Below are 14,556 nucleotides of genomic sequence, written 5' to 3'. Positions count from 1 at the left end.
TGCGTGGTTCACCCATATTGGCTACGTCCACGGAATAGAAGAGTTCTCATTAATTGTGAAGGGTTTACACAAGTACATAGGTTCAAGCTCTCCTTTAGTGAGTACAAGTGAATGATTTAGTACAAATGACATTAGGAAATATTGTGGGAGAATGATCTCGTAATCACGAAACTTCTAAGTATCGGAGTGTGGAGTCGTCTTGACTTGCCTTATCTGTCTCATAGGTAGATGTGGCATCTTCTCTGGAAGTACTCTTCCTCCATCCAGGGGTGGTATCTTTAACTGGTGGAGATGCACAAGGTAATGTATCAATTTCACTTGAAGCTTACTTGTAGTTTCAGGCTTGGTCAAGCGCGATACAAACCATGTAGTAGGAGTCCCCCAAGTCGCCGAGCTAGGGGGTCTGCTGAAAGAGGTGACAGACAAGGTAAGCAATCAGAGCTCCGACTGATTGTTCACCTTCTCCCCATCTTGCAGCAGCATGAAGGATAAAGAGAAGAAAAATGAGAAGATATGATATGAGATACTTTTGCTTTTGAAGAAGTAACTTTCCACAGGCTTATTCTTGAACTGAGCTGGAGGGTTTTCTGGTTTCCTCCAGAGTATAAGGCCGACTGAAGAATTTGAGGGTCAAAACAAGTCCATCAAATCTAGAGTACGTTCCACCCTGCTGATATGGGATACTTTTGCTTTTGACAGAGTAATGGATGTATCGGCACGTGTGCTGTTACGCTTGTCTCCACATGCTTCCTTGTATCCTTCGCACTTGCCCTATCTGTTCCTCAAGCAAATGCGGAATCTTCCCTGGAAACATAAGATGTTGAAGATGAGTACTCGAGAGCAATGCCAGGTAAGTAATCAGGTAAGGGGTTCCAGGCAGTCAGATCCTGGCTGGAAGCTTGATTCCAAGTGCTGACTGATTGTTCTCTTTCTCCTTGTCTTGCAGGTAAAAACAAGGCCAAAGGAAAAGACAGGGAAAAAGCATGATATGGGATACTCTTGCTTTTAACCCTGATGATATGAGATATTCTTGCTCTAGTATAGCTTGTTTGCAGAGGTATTATCGGGGGGAAAGAAAGCTGAATATTTCGAAAGGCTTCGTTGGGAGTGCCCTCTCAGATATGATGAAGGGTTGAGCATTTTTGCAGGTCTGCCTGTCCGTTGGGGATGGGGGTCGACATATATAGGAGTCTCCCTAACAAGTAGTAATGCTATTCCTTTACCCTGCTTGGTCATAGCACGGTAGTGGGAGCTGCCAGTTTCACATGTTTTAACTCTGTCAGAGCACTTTGAAAAAGTGGTCTGTGGTATCTGGCTCTCGAGATTCGGAGAACGATGCCTCTTCGATTTTTGAGAAAGCAATCATGCTGGGGGTCTGGCTCTCGAGATTCGGAGAGCAATGCTTAACAAAAGTTCTCGACCATATCTCTCACGTGATGAGACATAGTGAGTCTTGGAATGATTCAAAGGTTTCACAACAAAAGGTCTATCTAGTTGACCTCCAAGATATTGATGTGTTCCTTAATGGTAAAAACTTAACCATTCGGGAACGTATCTTGTGCGGTCAGACAGATGGTCTGATTCAACGAATCCCACAAGGTAGGCATCATTCCGAAGATCAAGAGGGTGTATCTATTCTGAAATGCATAAGGATAGATAAGCCCAAATCCTTAGCAACGAAAAGACGTTTTTAACACCAAATTTGGTGGTAGCGTGTTAGGCACAGTGCTGCTTTATGCCAAAAGATTATCAGCATATAAGATGTCTGATCTAATGCATTTGAGCTAAGTACAACAAATGCCCATGGTACTTACATATGGCTACCTCATGTTCCAATATGGAACCTTATGCTCCATACCCTCCGTAAAGGTCTCATTTACATCTAGTATACAGACGATCAGGGTATACTTGGACATAACACCTTCTTAGTCTAGTTCGAGCGGTGGACTAGAATACCATTAGAACTAGCTCGAAACTTCAAGTCGAGGTAATGTCGAGGTTTCCCAAGATCATTCATCTTAAAGTCCGACTTTAGGTGCGAGTTAGTAGTCTCAACTCTAGCAATTTCGGATTTTGTACATGCAGGGGCATATATCCTTAACTGATCAAATATTCACTTAGACGGGTATACCACATCCGCTCGGATAATTCTGCATCCGCAAAGTAAAGGCTTTTTGAGAACCAAGAGGATGTTCTTGTGATCTAAAACTATTTAAATCAGTACATGTAAGTCCTTTAGAAACTCCATGTAGGTTTGTATCACGATCCCAGAGATACTACAACCACGTTTATAATGCTGCAATCAATCATGTTGATGCAAAAAATCAGTGAGGACTTTGGTACAACAGAAAGTGTTAAGTTTGTGACCTTCGCTAGATTGCTCCGGTCACTAGTGTGGATAAGTATGTAAATGGATAGAGACAGGGAAGCAAACACAAGATGTACGTGGTTCACCCAGATTGGCTACGTCCACAGAGTAGAGGAGTTCTCATTAATTGTGAAGGGTTTACACAAGTACATAGGTTTAAGCTCTCATTTTGTGAATGCTAGTGAATGATTTAGTACAAATGACATTCGGAAATATTATGAGAAAATGATCTCTATTTATAGAAGAGAGTTTCTAGTTTCATTCTAACATTGACACGTGTCGTGTTGTGATTGGCTTCTGATGTTGACACGTGTTACGCTATGATTGGCTTCTGATGTCGACACGTGTCACGCTGTGATTGGCCTCCTGGTTGGAGGGAAACTCTTCTGGGTCCTTGACGATATAACGTTGACCGGTGCTCAGTAGTTTCGGGATTGGTCAAGTATGGTACAAACAGTGCTCCCCTAAGTTCCCGAGTAAGGAAAGCTCATCGGTTGGGGATTTGCAAGATCCAAGCCATTGAGTAATCACAAAACTTCTAAGTACCGAAGTGTGGTATCATTTTCACTTACCTTATCTGTCTCATACATAGATGTGGCATCTTCTCTAGAAGTACTTTTCCTCTATCCAGAAGTGGTATCTTTAACTGATGAAGATGCACAAGGTAATGTATCAATTTCACTTGAAGCTTACTTGTAGTTTCGGGCTTGGTCAAGTGTAATAAAAAACCCTATAGTAGGAGTCCCCCAAGTCGCCGAGCTAGGAGATTTGCCGAAAGAGGTAACAAACAAGGTAAGTAATCAGACTTCCAAGCAAGCAACTTGGATCGGAGGTTCGACTTCGGCTTCCGGTTGATTGTTCTCCTTCTCCTTGTGTCGTAAACAGCAACAAGTATAAGGAGAAGCAAATGGAGAAAAGACGTTGAAGATGAGTACTGTTCCTCAGGCAGATATGGTATCTTTTCTGGAAGCATAAAATGTTGAAGATGAGTACTCGAAAGCAATGCCAGGTAAGTAATCAGGCAAGGGGTTCCAGGCAGTCAGTTCCTGACTGGAAGCTTGATTCCAAGTGCTGACTGATTGCTCTATTTCTCCTTGTCTTACAGGTAAGAACAATGGCAAAGGAAAAGACATGGAAAAAGCATGATATGGGGTACTCTTGCTTTTGACCCTTATGATATGAGATACTCTTGACCTGGTGTGGTTGGTTTGCATAGGTATTATTGGGGGGAAGAAAGCTGAGTATTTCGAGAGGCTTCGTTGGGAGTGCCCTCTCAGATATGAGGAGGGGTTGAGCATTTTTGCAGGTCTGCTTGTCCGTGGAGGATGGAGGTCGACATATATAGGAGTCTCCCTAACAACAAGTAGTAATGTTATTCCTTTACCCTTCTTAGTCATAGCAATGTAATGGGAGTTGCAAGCTTCACGTGTTTTAACTTTATCAAAGAAATTTGAAAAAGTGGTATATGGTATCTGGAAAGATGATGTTGCGTGTGAAGATTGCAGACAAACTTTATCAAGGAAATCTGGCTCTCGAAGTTCGGAGAGCGATGCCTCTTTGGTTTTCGAACAAGCAATCCTGTCAGGGATCTGGCTCTCGAGATTCGGAGAGCGGTGCCTCTTCGATTTTTGAGAAAGCAATCATGTTGGGAGTCTGGCTCTTGAGATTCGGAGAGCGGTGCCTCTTCGATTTTTGAGAAAGTAATCCTGTTGGGAGTCTGGCTTTCGAGATTCGGAGAGCGATGCCTCTTCGATTTTTGAGCAAGTAATAATGCTATTCATTTACCTTTCTTGGTCATAGCAATGTAGTGAGAGCTGCAAGCTTCACATGTTTTAACTTTGTCAGAGCGCTTTGAAAAAGTGGTCTGTGGTATCTGGAAAGCTGATGTTGCGTGTGAAGATTGCAGACAAGCTTTATCCAAGGAAATCTAGCTCTCGAAGTTCAGAGAGCGGGGCCTCTTCGGTTTTCGAACAAGTAATCATGTCGGGGATCTGGTTCTCGAGATTCAGAGAATAGTACCTCTTCGATTTTTGAGAAAGCAATCCTGTTGGGAGTCTGGCTCTTGAGATTCGGAGAACGATGCCTCTTCGATTTTTGAGAAAGCAATCTTGTTAGGAGTGTTTTCTCGAATGTGAGTAAAGATTGGGCATTTTTGCCAGTCTACCTTGCCACGGAGCACGGAGGTTGACACACATTGGGACTTTCTAGTTATCAAGCAGTGGTGCTGTTCCTTTACCCTTGTGGGTAATAGTAGGGTAGCTGGACCTTCAAAATTTATGTGTCTAAACTTTGTCAGAGATCTTTGGCAAAGTTATCTATGGTACCCGAGGAGTTGATGTTGCGTGTGGAAAGTGGTGCCTCTTCGAAATCCCGAAAGTGGTGCCTCTTCGGAATCCGGAGAGTGGTGCCTTTTCGATTTTTGAATCAACGGCCTTGTTGCCCTATATTTTATAAGGGCACCAATTGTGTGCAAGGAGTTCATTCAGAGACTTATTGCTTGTAGGAATTTTCCCCTTACTTCAGAGATTTATTGCACCTCATTTCTCCTTCATCATTTCTAAGAATATTTGGCCCATCCGATTGTTGTTTTGACTTGAACTTTGGTGAAGAGGCAGCTATGCCTTCTCAAGACAACATATGGCGCCATTTTCTTGGTAGAGAATTTTACTACTCATATGAACGGGCTTAAATCTCCTATTTTACTTGCAAGAATCACAAGGTTATTGTAGTATAAACGGATCTCGCAAGGTCGTCTCCACAGGGACTATTAAATAATTCGAAACTAATCAGATTTCATTTAATTATTGTAAAGTAGAAGTTTAGATGATTGATTTTATAACCTACTTAAATTAAAAACGAATTTAATTAATAAAAATAAACAATCTGCAATATTAGAACTAGAGAGAAAAAAAAACAGTTTTGGGAGAATCAAATTAAGAAAACACTAGAGTTCCACCATCACCTAGCAATCCTATGAACTTTTACCAATTACTTATGATCTACACATGCCACTTTGAAGGTTGGATTTTCCTAATTCATATTCTACTTGGAACCTCCAACATAAAACGTATATCTAACATGCAACCCGTTCGGACGTTCGGATCAAATCTGAACATGAAAGACTCATTATGCTTTATGAAAATCCTTTGAAAAACCATGAAATCCTTAAGACGTGGTATTCATCCTAAGTGAAATTACAATTATTAATCACAAGAAGCTAGCGTCAATTTCAAGGAACCTTCCGACCAAAATTGCATCAAGTTACTTTTCTAAAGATCCTACTGGTGATCAGGCATTAAGACAATTAGATAGTTTTTATCCCGGTGATTAACAATTCAAAGTATGAATACAATCAATCATAAGCAATTAAATAAAAATCACATATTCATGCTAAGGCTCAAGGCTTGGCCCTAGCAATAGAAATTAGTTACGCATATTCATAATTGAAATCATAGAAAATATTATTAAGAAAATGATTGAAAACACCTTCGAGTAGAAAATCTCCAAAACCCTAGCACTTCTCTCTGTCTCCAAAGTTGCATAAAATAAAGTGTAAAGAAAAACTGTAGACAGCCAAGCAATATATCTGCTCAGCCACCGCACAAACCCTAATCCAAATAAAAAACAGAAACATAATCCTAAATTAAATAGTAAAATTCGCCCAAAATCTGAACAGCCACGTTTTGGACCCATAAGCTGCTCCAAAACTGGCCCAATATAGCTGGATTTAATGTTTGGAATATTCTGAACACTTCTTCAGAAGGCCACGAACCCATCCGAGGTCATCTTGGGCTCCAAAAACGCAATGTAAGCCCAAAAACGTCATTTTCCAGCACTGCGCATCGCTCCTTTATTTTATCGCCAGAAAATAACCGCTTGATGGAAAAATCCCAAATTTTGATACGATCAAGCTAAGTGACTCAAGAATGTCCTCCAACTGGAATTACTCCAAAATTCGTCCATTTGGTCCTGTTTTTCTCCAAAGGAAGTCGAAAGTCCTATATTGAAAATACAATTCAAAGTATCAAAATTCTTCCAAAATATTAACCAAAATATACTAAGATTAGGGTAAAATATATAATATAAAATCTACTCATCAAAATACCCCCAAACTTAGCTTTTTGCTTGTCCTCAAGCAAAACAAGACTCAAACAAAAATAAAAACTTAACAAACTAGACAACTAACTAAAATTAACTAACAAAAAATTTCACCTTCAAAGTTGCAATCCATTGAACATTTTAAAAACTAGAACATCTTTTCAAAAGTTCCAACTAATCCCACCACAGAGTCTAAGCCATTTAGAGTCAATTAGAAAAGAATTCACAAACTTCCTTTGGTGTAAAGTGAAACAACATAGTTAAAGAGACTCGACTAAAACTCTTACCTCTCGTCCTTCTTTTATTTCACACATACTAACTTTAAATATAACTATCTTTCTTTTTCTTTTTCAATTTTTTTTTCTCATTTATAACATTTTTTTTTTCAGTAACAATAGTGGTCGTGCAATGTCGGTTCACTTAAGCTTTTGATCCAACCCATGTAGCGAGCTTTAGGTCAATGACTCCCAAACCACTAGGGCTTTAGGGCACTAGGTGTTGAACACCCCTAAGGACTTATTAACCCGAGTTGAAAAGGCTACGAAACCAACTAACCACCCTGCCCCATGCCAAAACTCTACCGTTTGACGCGAGAATCACTGCTAATTAGGCAGGACTGGCCCGATTACTAGGCAAAACCTCGGGTGAGACAATTATTACTTTGTTCACAATAATAACTAACTTTACTTAAAACAAAAATTAAAAATAAACTTAGACTAAAAGCAAGTGTTTCAATCTCACTCCCCACAAACCATGTTGGTGTGATGTGCAAAGTTCAAAGTATAATTCATGAATTAGTGTCTAAGCAACGATAAATAGAAAATACTCTACTGTGGGATTAATCTTCACCATGTCCATTTGTTCTAACGTTTAAAATAATCTATGGATATTAACTTAAAAAAAATGAAAATTTTTAACTGACATAAAAAAAATAAATTAAAAGCCTAAAATTTATTTTCCCACCCCCAAACTTATTTCACACTTTGTCCTCAAGGTGTGTAAACTAAAATAAAATAAAATAAAAAATGGACACAAAAAACGATAGAGCATAACAACCTGAACTCAACTAAATAAACTAAGCTTATGGAAAAACATGAAAAAGAAAACTAGATGAAAATAAGCTGACAGAAAAACAAAAATTTTCTTGATAGAAAAACAAAAAACAAAAACAAAAAAAAAGAAAAAGGTGACCTGAAATGTGGGGCTTTCCCATGCAAACCTTGTGCAATGTTGATAAAAGAACTGAAATGGGCCACGAGAAAAGCAAAGAAAATGGCATGGGTTCGCGACATAATGCAGCCCACTTGGCTGCGCACGCAGGCCACACACGTGCCAAACCCGAGCACCAGTATGTGAAGACATTGGATTCCCTGTGAACCTCGATCCCTAAGCCACCAAACGGCTCCCTGTCTCCCATTTTGAAAATGTCCCTATCCCAACAGACATGACAGGCCACATGTCACGCATCCATTTGATGAATTCCTTAGGATTCTAAAAGAAAGGCTCAGATGCACCATTTCTCTCCCTTCTAATTTTTTTTTTCCGTGTCAAGAAACTTCAGCCCTCTCTCACTAAAAACCCAAACGTACATCCATATCAGAAATAAGTCTCCCATTTTCCTCAACACACTCTCTCTTTTGCTCTCAGACTCCATATCTCTCGAACATGAAAAATAGATCTCCAAAATGAAAAGAGTTTGCCTTCTCTCTCTCGGAACTCTTCCCATGTGCAACCTCTCAAACCCAGCCATCAATGCAAACCTCCATTTCACAACAGCCTCTTCTTACCCCCTAAACGCTGCATCCGTAGACTTCCATAACCCAGCAACAACCATACCTCCGTGAATACCTGGCCTTGGTGGGAAATATGAAAAACTGCAATGCGAAAGGTAAATCATTCTCAAATCTTTTAATTTCCTGTTCAGATTTATTTATTTGAGGAAAATGTACAAAATCTAACACATGCATGTGGTGTTATCTGTGTAAGGACCCCCAATAATTTCAAATCTGAGACAACACAAGAACAACACCCTGAGTTGCCATCTCTTCTCAACCAAATCATGTGTCTCCTAAGCCTCACGCCATCACGGATTCGAGTTCTCAGCATATAGATCGAGACCATTTCACACATGCAACAGTAATCATCTCCCACTTGGTTCAAGATACATGTCTCTCAGCTTGCGAAAAATCTCTAAGAGCTATATTTTCGTGATGAGTCTATGTAGAAGCTTACAGTGATGTTCTTTTGTATTAGGTACCCGAGATTTACAAAGAGACTGAAGAGACTAACTCAAAAAAAATTCCCAAACTCACGAATCTGCAAATTTTGAGGTAAAACCCATAACCCTTTTTATGGATTGACGATGATCTGCTATTTGAATAATAAAACTACTACTGGGACTTGAAAAATGACACCCAAATCCAGCATACAACCGAGAGAAATCAAGCTTAAGTTGCCGGTCTAATGGTCCCAGAAGGCAAAATAAACAACAACTGTCTCGGCCTCTGCAAATCATGAAGGTAAAGATCTCGTTCTTCTGCTTTTGCTAAGCTCAACATTTACAAGTTCAACAATAGTTCATTATAATGCCATATTTAACCTGTATGTATTCCCAAAATAACTTTATACGAACTGAAAACATACAAGCACTTCAAGCACTTGGATCTCTAAACTAGTAACACTGCAGACTAAAACACATGGGCTCCCAGAAAAGAATGAAGGAAGCCCTGGATCCTTCCTGAAAACTTACATGTAGACCATGTGAACTAGAACCGTTTAGAGGACATACTGAAAAACCATCCCAGACTTGAATAATGACATATTATTCAACTCCAATGCATGAGTAATAAATCTGCTGAAAAATAGTCTGGTTGCTAACTCATGAATCTGGTTAGTTCTGTTTTGATCTGTATAGATGCTCGTTCGATGTCCTACATGTACTCATATTTGTGCTCTTTATGTAGGGGTAAATGGATCCATGATAGAGCCGATGGAAAAAGGAGTAAACACACAAGCTCAACAGACAAAAACAGCAAAGGCTGCACGACCCATATTGATGCATCTGGGAGGTAAAATTCGAATCCCTGCAAGTGTAGTTGTTGTAGATCTGGTAATAATAGCTGTACTCAGTTCTGTGGTGTATGAATCTGTGATTTAACTGTGCTTCTCTTCCATGCATCACAAAACTGAGCTGCAGAAAATTAACTGCTCAAAATTATGTTTTTGTGCTGGATCTGCAACAATCACCCCTAAACTTGCATCTGTGAACGACTTTATGTTGACTGTTGTAAATTTCCAGCATAAATGTAGATGTGGTTGATGTTAATGTATATTTGCTGCTGGGTGCATGATTCCAGTATAGGATGCTCTTTATTTTCCACGTTTTCAACCTGCAATTAACCAATAAATGCGAATATTAAAAACGGAGCTAAAATCAACATGCGTAAATAAAGAAAGCGACATATTTTTGGATTTTTCATGGTTTTTTGTTTTGTTTTTTTTTGTTTTTTTTTGTTTTTGAAAACTTAGGTATGCATATGCATCTAGAAATTTAACTTATAATAAAAAAAATCAAACGAAAAAAATAAAATAATGAAAGAGTTTAGAAAAATTGGGTTGCCTCCCAACAAGCGCTTTATTTTAAGTCTGTAGCTAGACGTTGCAGAACTCCGGTGGCTAGATCATTGGTGCCTTCAGAGTCAAAGACTCGCTTTCACCAAATTTCCCTATGTATGGTTTTAGTTGATATTTCTTGACCTTGAGCAAATAATCCCTTCCCTTTGGTTCAATGTCCACGTTACCGTTTTGAAAAACCTGCTTAACCATATAAGGGCCTTTCCACCGAGATTCTTGTCTCCCTGGAACTAACTTGAAACTGGTATTCAACAGCCACACCTTTTTACCAGGCTGTATTTTCTTAACATCTGAGCTGCCTGGCAAATTTTCATGTTTTTTCATAGTGTTAATTGGCTGGTCATCATGTAGCACCATTTGCTGTTGTGGTTTAGGACTTATGCAATCACGAGTCAAATTCAGAGGCTTTATGGACAGTTGGTCAGTTGATGATCTGCTCATAAACTCGGCACTTGGTAAACCATCCAATGCATCAACACGCATGCATTCTTGCTTGTCACCTGAATGTATGCTTGCTTCAAATAACTTGAAAACAACAGTTTGATCTTCAATCCGGAATGTTAATGTTCCGGCTTCAACGTCAATAAGAGTCCACGTTGTTGCCAGAAATGGGCGGCCCAAAATGATGGGTGTTGTCAAATCCTCATCCATGTCCAACACCATAAAATCCGTCGGTAAATATAAATTGTCAACCTTCACAATAACATCTTCAATGACTCCTCTAGGGTAGGTAATTGAACGGTCAGCCAATTGAATAATACTGGAGGTTGGCTTCAGCTCACATTCACCTAAACGTTTAAAAACAGAATAAGGCATTAAGTTTACACTTGCACCTAAATCAATTAAAGAACTATTAAAATCACAATTTCCAATGGTGCAAGAGACAGTAAAACTCCCTGGATCTTTTTTCTTTGGAGGTAATTTATGCAATAGGACTGCACTGCACTATTATGTAAGAATCACTTTTTCAAAATCAATGAGCTTCTTTTTCTTTATGCAAACATCCTTCAAACATTTGGCATAAGATGGAATGTTCTTGATTGCATCAATTAATGGTAGATTAATCTGAACTTTTGACAAAGTCTTCATAAAATCTGTTAACTGTTGATCTTTAGCTTTAGGTCTCAACCTTTCTGGATAAGGCATATGAGGCTCGTAAACACGTTCTGCAATTTTTGTGGTAGCTTCTGCAGTATTTTCGGATATGTCAAGGGACTGCCCAGAATCTGCAAAATTTGCAGATTTAGTTTGAGGCAGTTCTGCTGCCCGCGAATTTCCAGCAGAATTTTCTTGTCTATTGTCATAACTTTTGCCAGACCGTAAAGTATATACAGCATTGCATTCTTCTCGTCCTCTTGGATTAGGTATTGTTTGACTAGGAAATGTACCCGGAGCTCTTTCTGAAACCTGCAACGCAATCTGCCCAATTTGTTTTTCCATATTTTTTTATTGATGCATGCAAATTTTGGATTTCGTGAGTGGTAGTATTTGCTAATTTTTCAATTGCAACCTCCCAAGCAGCCTTGGGTGCAGCAGGTTGCTATACCTGCTGTTGAAATTGAGGCCTAGAGTGCTGATCTTTGTCCTACTTTAAATTAGGATGATCTCTCCAACCTGGGTTGTTGAAATTTGAATACGGGTCATATCTGGGACGTTGAAAATTATTAAATGAATTAATCTGCTCCGCTATAAACTCCGGATAAGCATCTTTATGTGGACAGCTCAAAAAATCATGATTTGTCAAGCTACAAATGCTGCAGGCAGCTTGTAAAGGCTGCTGTACAGCAACCTGTGAACCCGAAATTCTTTGTAATAACATGTCAAATTTTGCATCAAATCTTTCGAGCTTTTTCTCCATTTTTTTCAATTTGTGCCGACATATATGGTGAACCATTTGAAATCTCAAAAACGGATCTAGATTGTGGCTGCTTAACTGCCCACTGCTGTGTATCTGCTGCCATTTTTTCAAATAACAAACAAGCCTCCTGTGCATTTTTATCTTTGTACGAACCTCCGCATGAAGCGTTGACAAGAGTTTTTGTAGTCATATTTAACCCTCTGAAAAATATATGCATTTGATCAGTACTGTTAATACCGGAATGTGGACATTTTCTAATCAACTCTTTGAACCGCTCTCATGCCTCATGAAACTCTTCATTTGGCTTTTGGGCGAAAGATAAAATCTGAGTTCTCATGTCAAGAGTCTTTGAAGCAGGATAATACTTGTTTAAAAAATTTTCATTGAGTTGGGCCCAAGTATTAATGCTACCAGATGGGAGTGTGAGGAGCCATCTTCTTGCTTGATCCTTTAGAGTGTATGGAAACAAACGCAGCTTAATAGATTCGGCTGAGAATCCCCTCACCAAAATATTTTTGCATCCCATTAAAAATTCTGCAATATGCATGTTTGGATCGTCAGATGATAACCTATGAAATGTAGGTAGAATATTCAACATGTGCTGCTTTATTTTAAATGTAGACCATTCCTCCACTGCCGGATAAATAATGCAACTTGGTATATTTGTGGTATGGGCTGTTAAAGATTCACCCAAAGGCTGACCTACCTCTGGAATTACAAATGCCATTTTTCCTTTACTGTGCAGATTCTCAGAAATTGAAGAATGCAGAAAAGTCCCCTGCAGAGAAGGAACCCACTGCAAATTTTGTTCCCGGCGTCCTCTCCTTAATGTTTGCTCAAGTTCTGGATCAAATGGAATCAATTTTTGCACTATTGATCGGGTGCTGACCATGCACAGATTGTTGAAATCTGTACTGTTATACTGTTATAATCTGTAAAAATAAAATAAAAACGAAAATTCAATTTTTTTTATATGTATAAACAGCAATAACTAATTGAAATTCTGATTAGTAGAGATTATTTTAAATAATCCCCGACAACGGCGCCATTTTCTTGGTAGGGAATTTTAATACTCATGTGAACGAGCTTAAATCTCCTATTTTAGTTGCAAGAATCACAAGGTTATTGTAGTATAAACGGATCTCGCAAGGTCGTCTCCACAGGGACTATTAAATAATTCGAAACTAATCAGATTCCATTTAATTATTGTAAAGTAGAAGTTTAGATGATTGATTTTATAACCTACTTAAATTAAAAACGAATTTAATTAAAAAAAATAAACAATCTGCAATATTAGAACTAGAGAGAAAAGAAAACAGTTTTGGGAGAATCAAATTAAGAAAACACTAGGGTTCCACCATCACCTAGCAATCCTATGAACTTTTACCAATTACTTATGATCTACACATGCCACTTTGAAGGTTGGATTTTCCTAATTCATATTCTACTTGGAACCTCCAACATATAACGTATATCTAACATGCAACCCGTCCGGACGTTCGGATCAAATCTGAACATGAAAGACTCATTATGTTTTATGAAAATCCTTTGAAAAACCATGAAATCCTTAAGACGTGGTATTCATCCTAAGTGAAATTACAATTATTAATCACAAGAAGCTAGCGTCAATTTTAGGGAACCTTCCGACCAAAATTGCATCAAGTTACTTTTCTAAAGATCCTACTGGTGATCAGGCATTAAGACAATTAGATAGTTTTTATCCCGGTGATTAACAATTCAAAGTATGCATGCAATCAATCATAAGCAATTAAATAAAAATCACATATTCATGCTAAGGCTCAAGGCTTGGCCCTAGCACTAGAAATTAGTTACGCATATTCATAATTGAAATCATAGAAAATATTATTAAGAAAATGATTGAAAACGCCTTCGAGTAGAAAATCTCCAAAACCCTAGCACTTCTCTCTTTCTCCAAAGTTGCATAAAATAAAGTGTAAAGAAAAACTGTAGATGGCCAAGCAATATATCTGCTCAGCCACCGCACAAACCCTAATCCAAATAAAAAACAGAAACATAATCCTAAATTAAATGGTAAAATTCACCCAAAATCTGAACAGCCACGTTTTGGACTCATAAGTTGCTCCAAAACTGGCCCAAATATAGCTGGATTTAATGTTTGGAATATTCTGAGCAGTTCTCCAGAAGGCCATGAACCCATCCGAGATCATCTTGGGCTCCAAAAACGCAATGTAAGCCCAAAAACGTCATTTTCCATCACTGCGCATCGCTCCTTTATTTTATTGCCAGAAAATAACTGCTTGATGGAAAAATCCCAAATTTTGATACGATCAAGCTAAGTGACTCAAGAACGTCCTCCAACTGCATTACTCCAAAATTCGTCCATTTGGTCCTGTTTTGCTCCAAAGGAAGTCGAAAGTCCTATATTGAAAATACAATTCAAAGTATCAAAATTCTTCCAAAATATTAACCAAAATATACTAAGATTAGGGTAAAATATATAATATAAAATCTACTCAACATGGTGCCTCTTTGGAATCCAGAGAGTGGTGCCTCTTGGATTTTTGAACCAACGGCCTTGTTGCCCTATCTTTTATAAGGGCACCAATTGTGTGCAAGG

The 14,556-nt window shown here is 38.6% G+C and overlaps 1 non-coding gene across 1 annotated transcript; it reads left to right on the top strand.

Annotated features, from left to right (window-relative positions):
• The first annotated feature begins 12,192 nt into the window (after positions 1–12,192).
• On the top strand, positions 12,193–12,297 carry LOC126627551 (small nucleolar RNA R71). The gene has a single exon (XR_007625047.1). It is a non-coding gene; the product is annotated as a small nucleolar RNA R71 (small nucleolar RNA).
• Positions 12,298–14,556: the final 2,259 nt, after the last annotated feature.

Source organism: Malus sylvestris, chromosome 6 (assembly GCF_916048215.2).
Source record: "Malus sylvestris chromosome 6, drMalSylv7.2, whole genome shotgun sequence".
In the NCBI taxonomy this organism is placed as follows: Eukaryota; Viridiplantae; Streptophyta; class Magnoliopsida; order Rosales; family Rosaceae; genus Malus; species Malus sylvestris.
The sequence above is the reverse complement of the archived record's forward strand: the minus strand, read 5'-3'. Positions and strand labels throughout refer to the sequence as shown.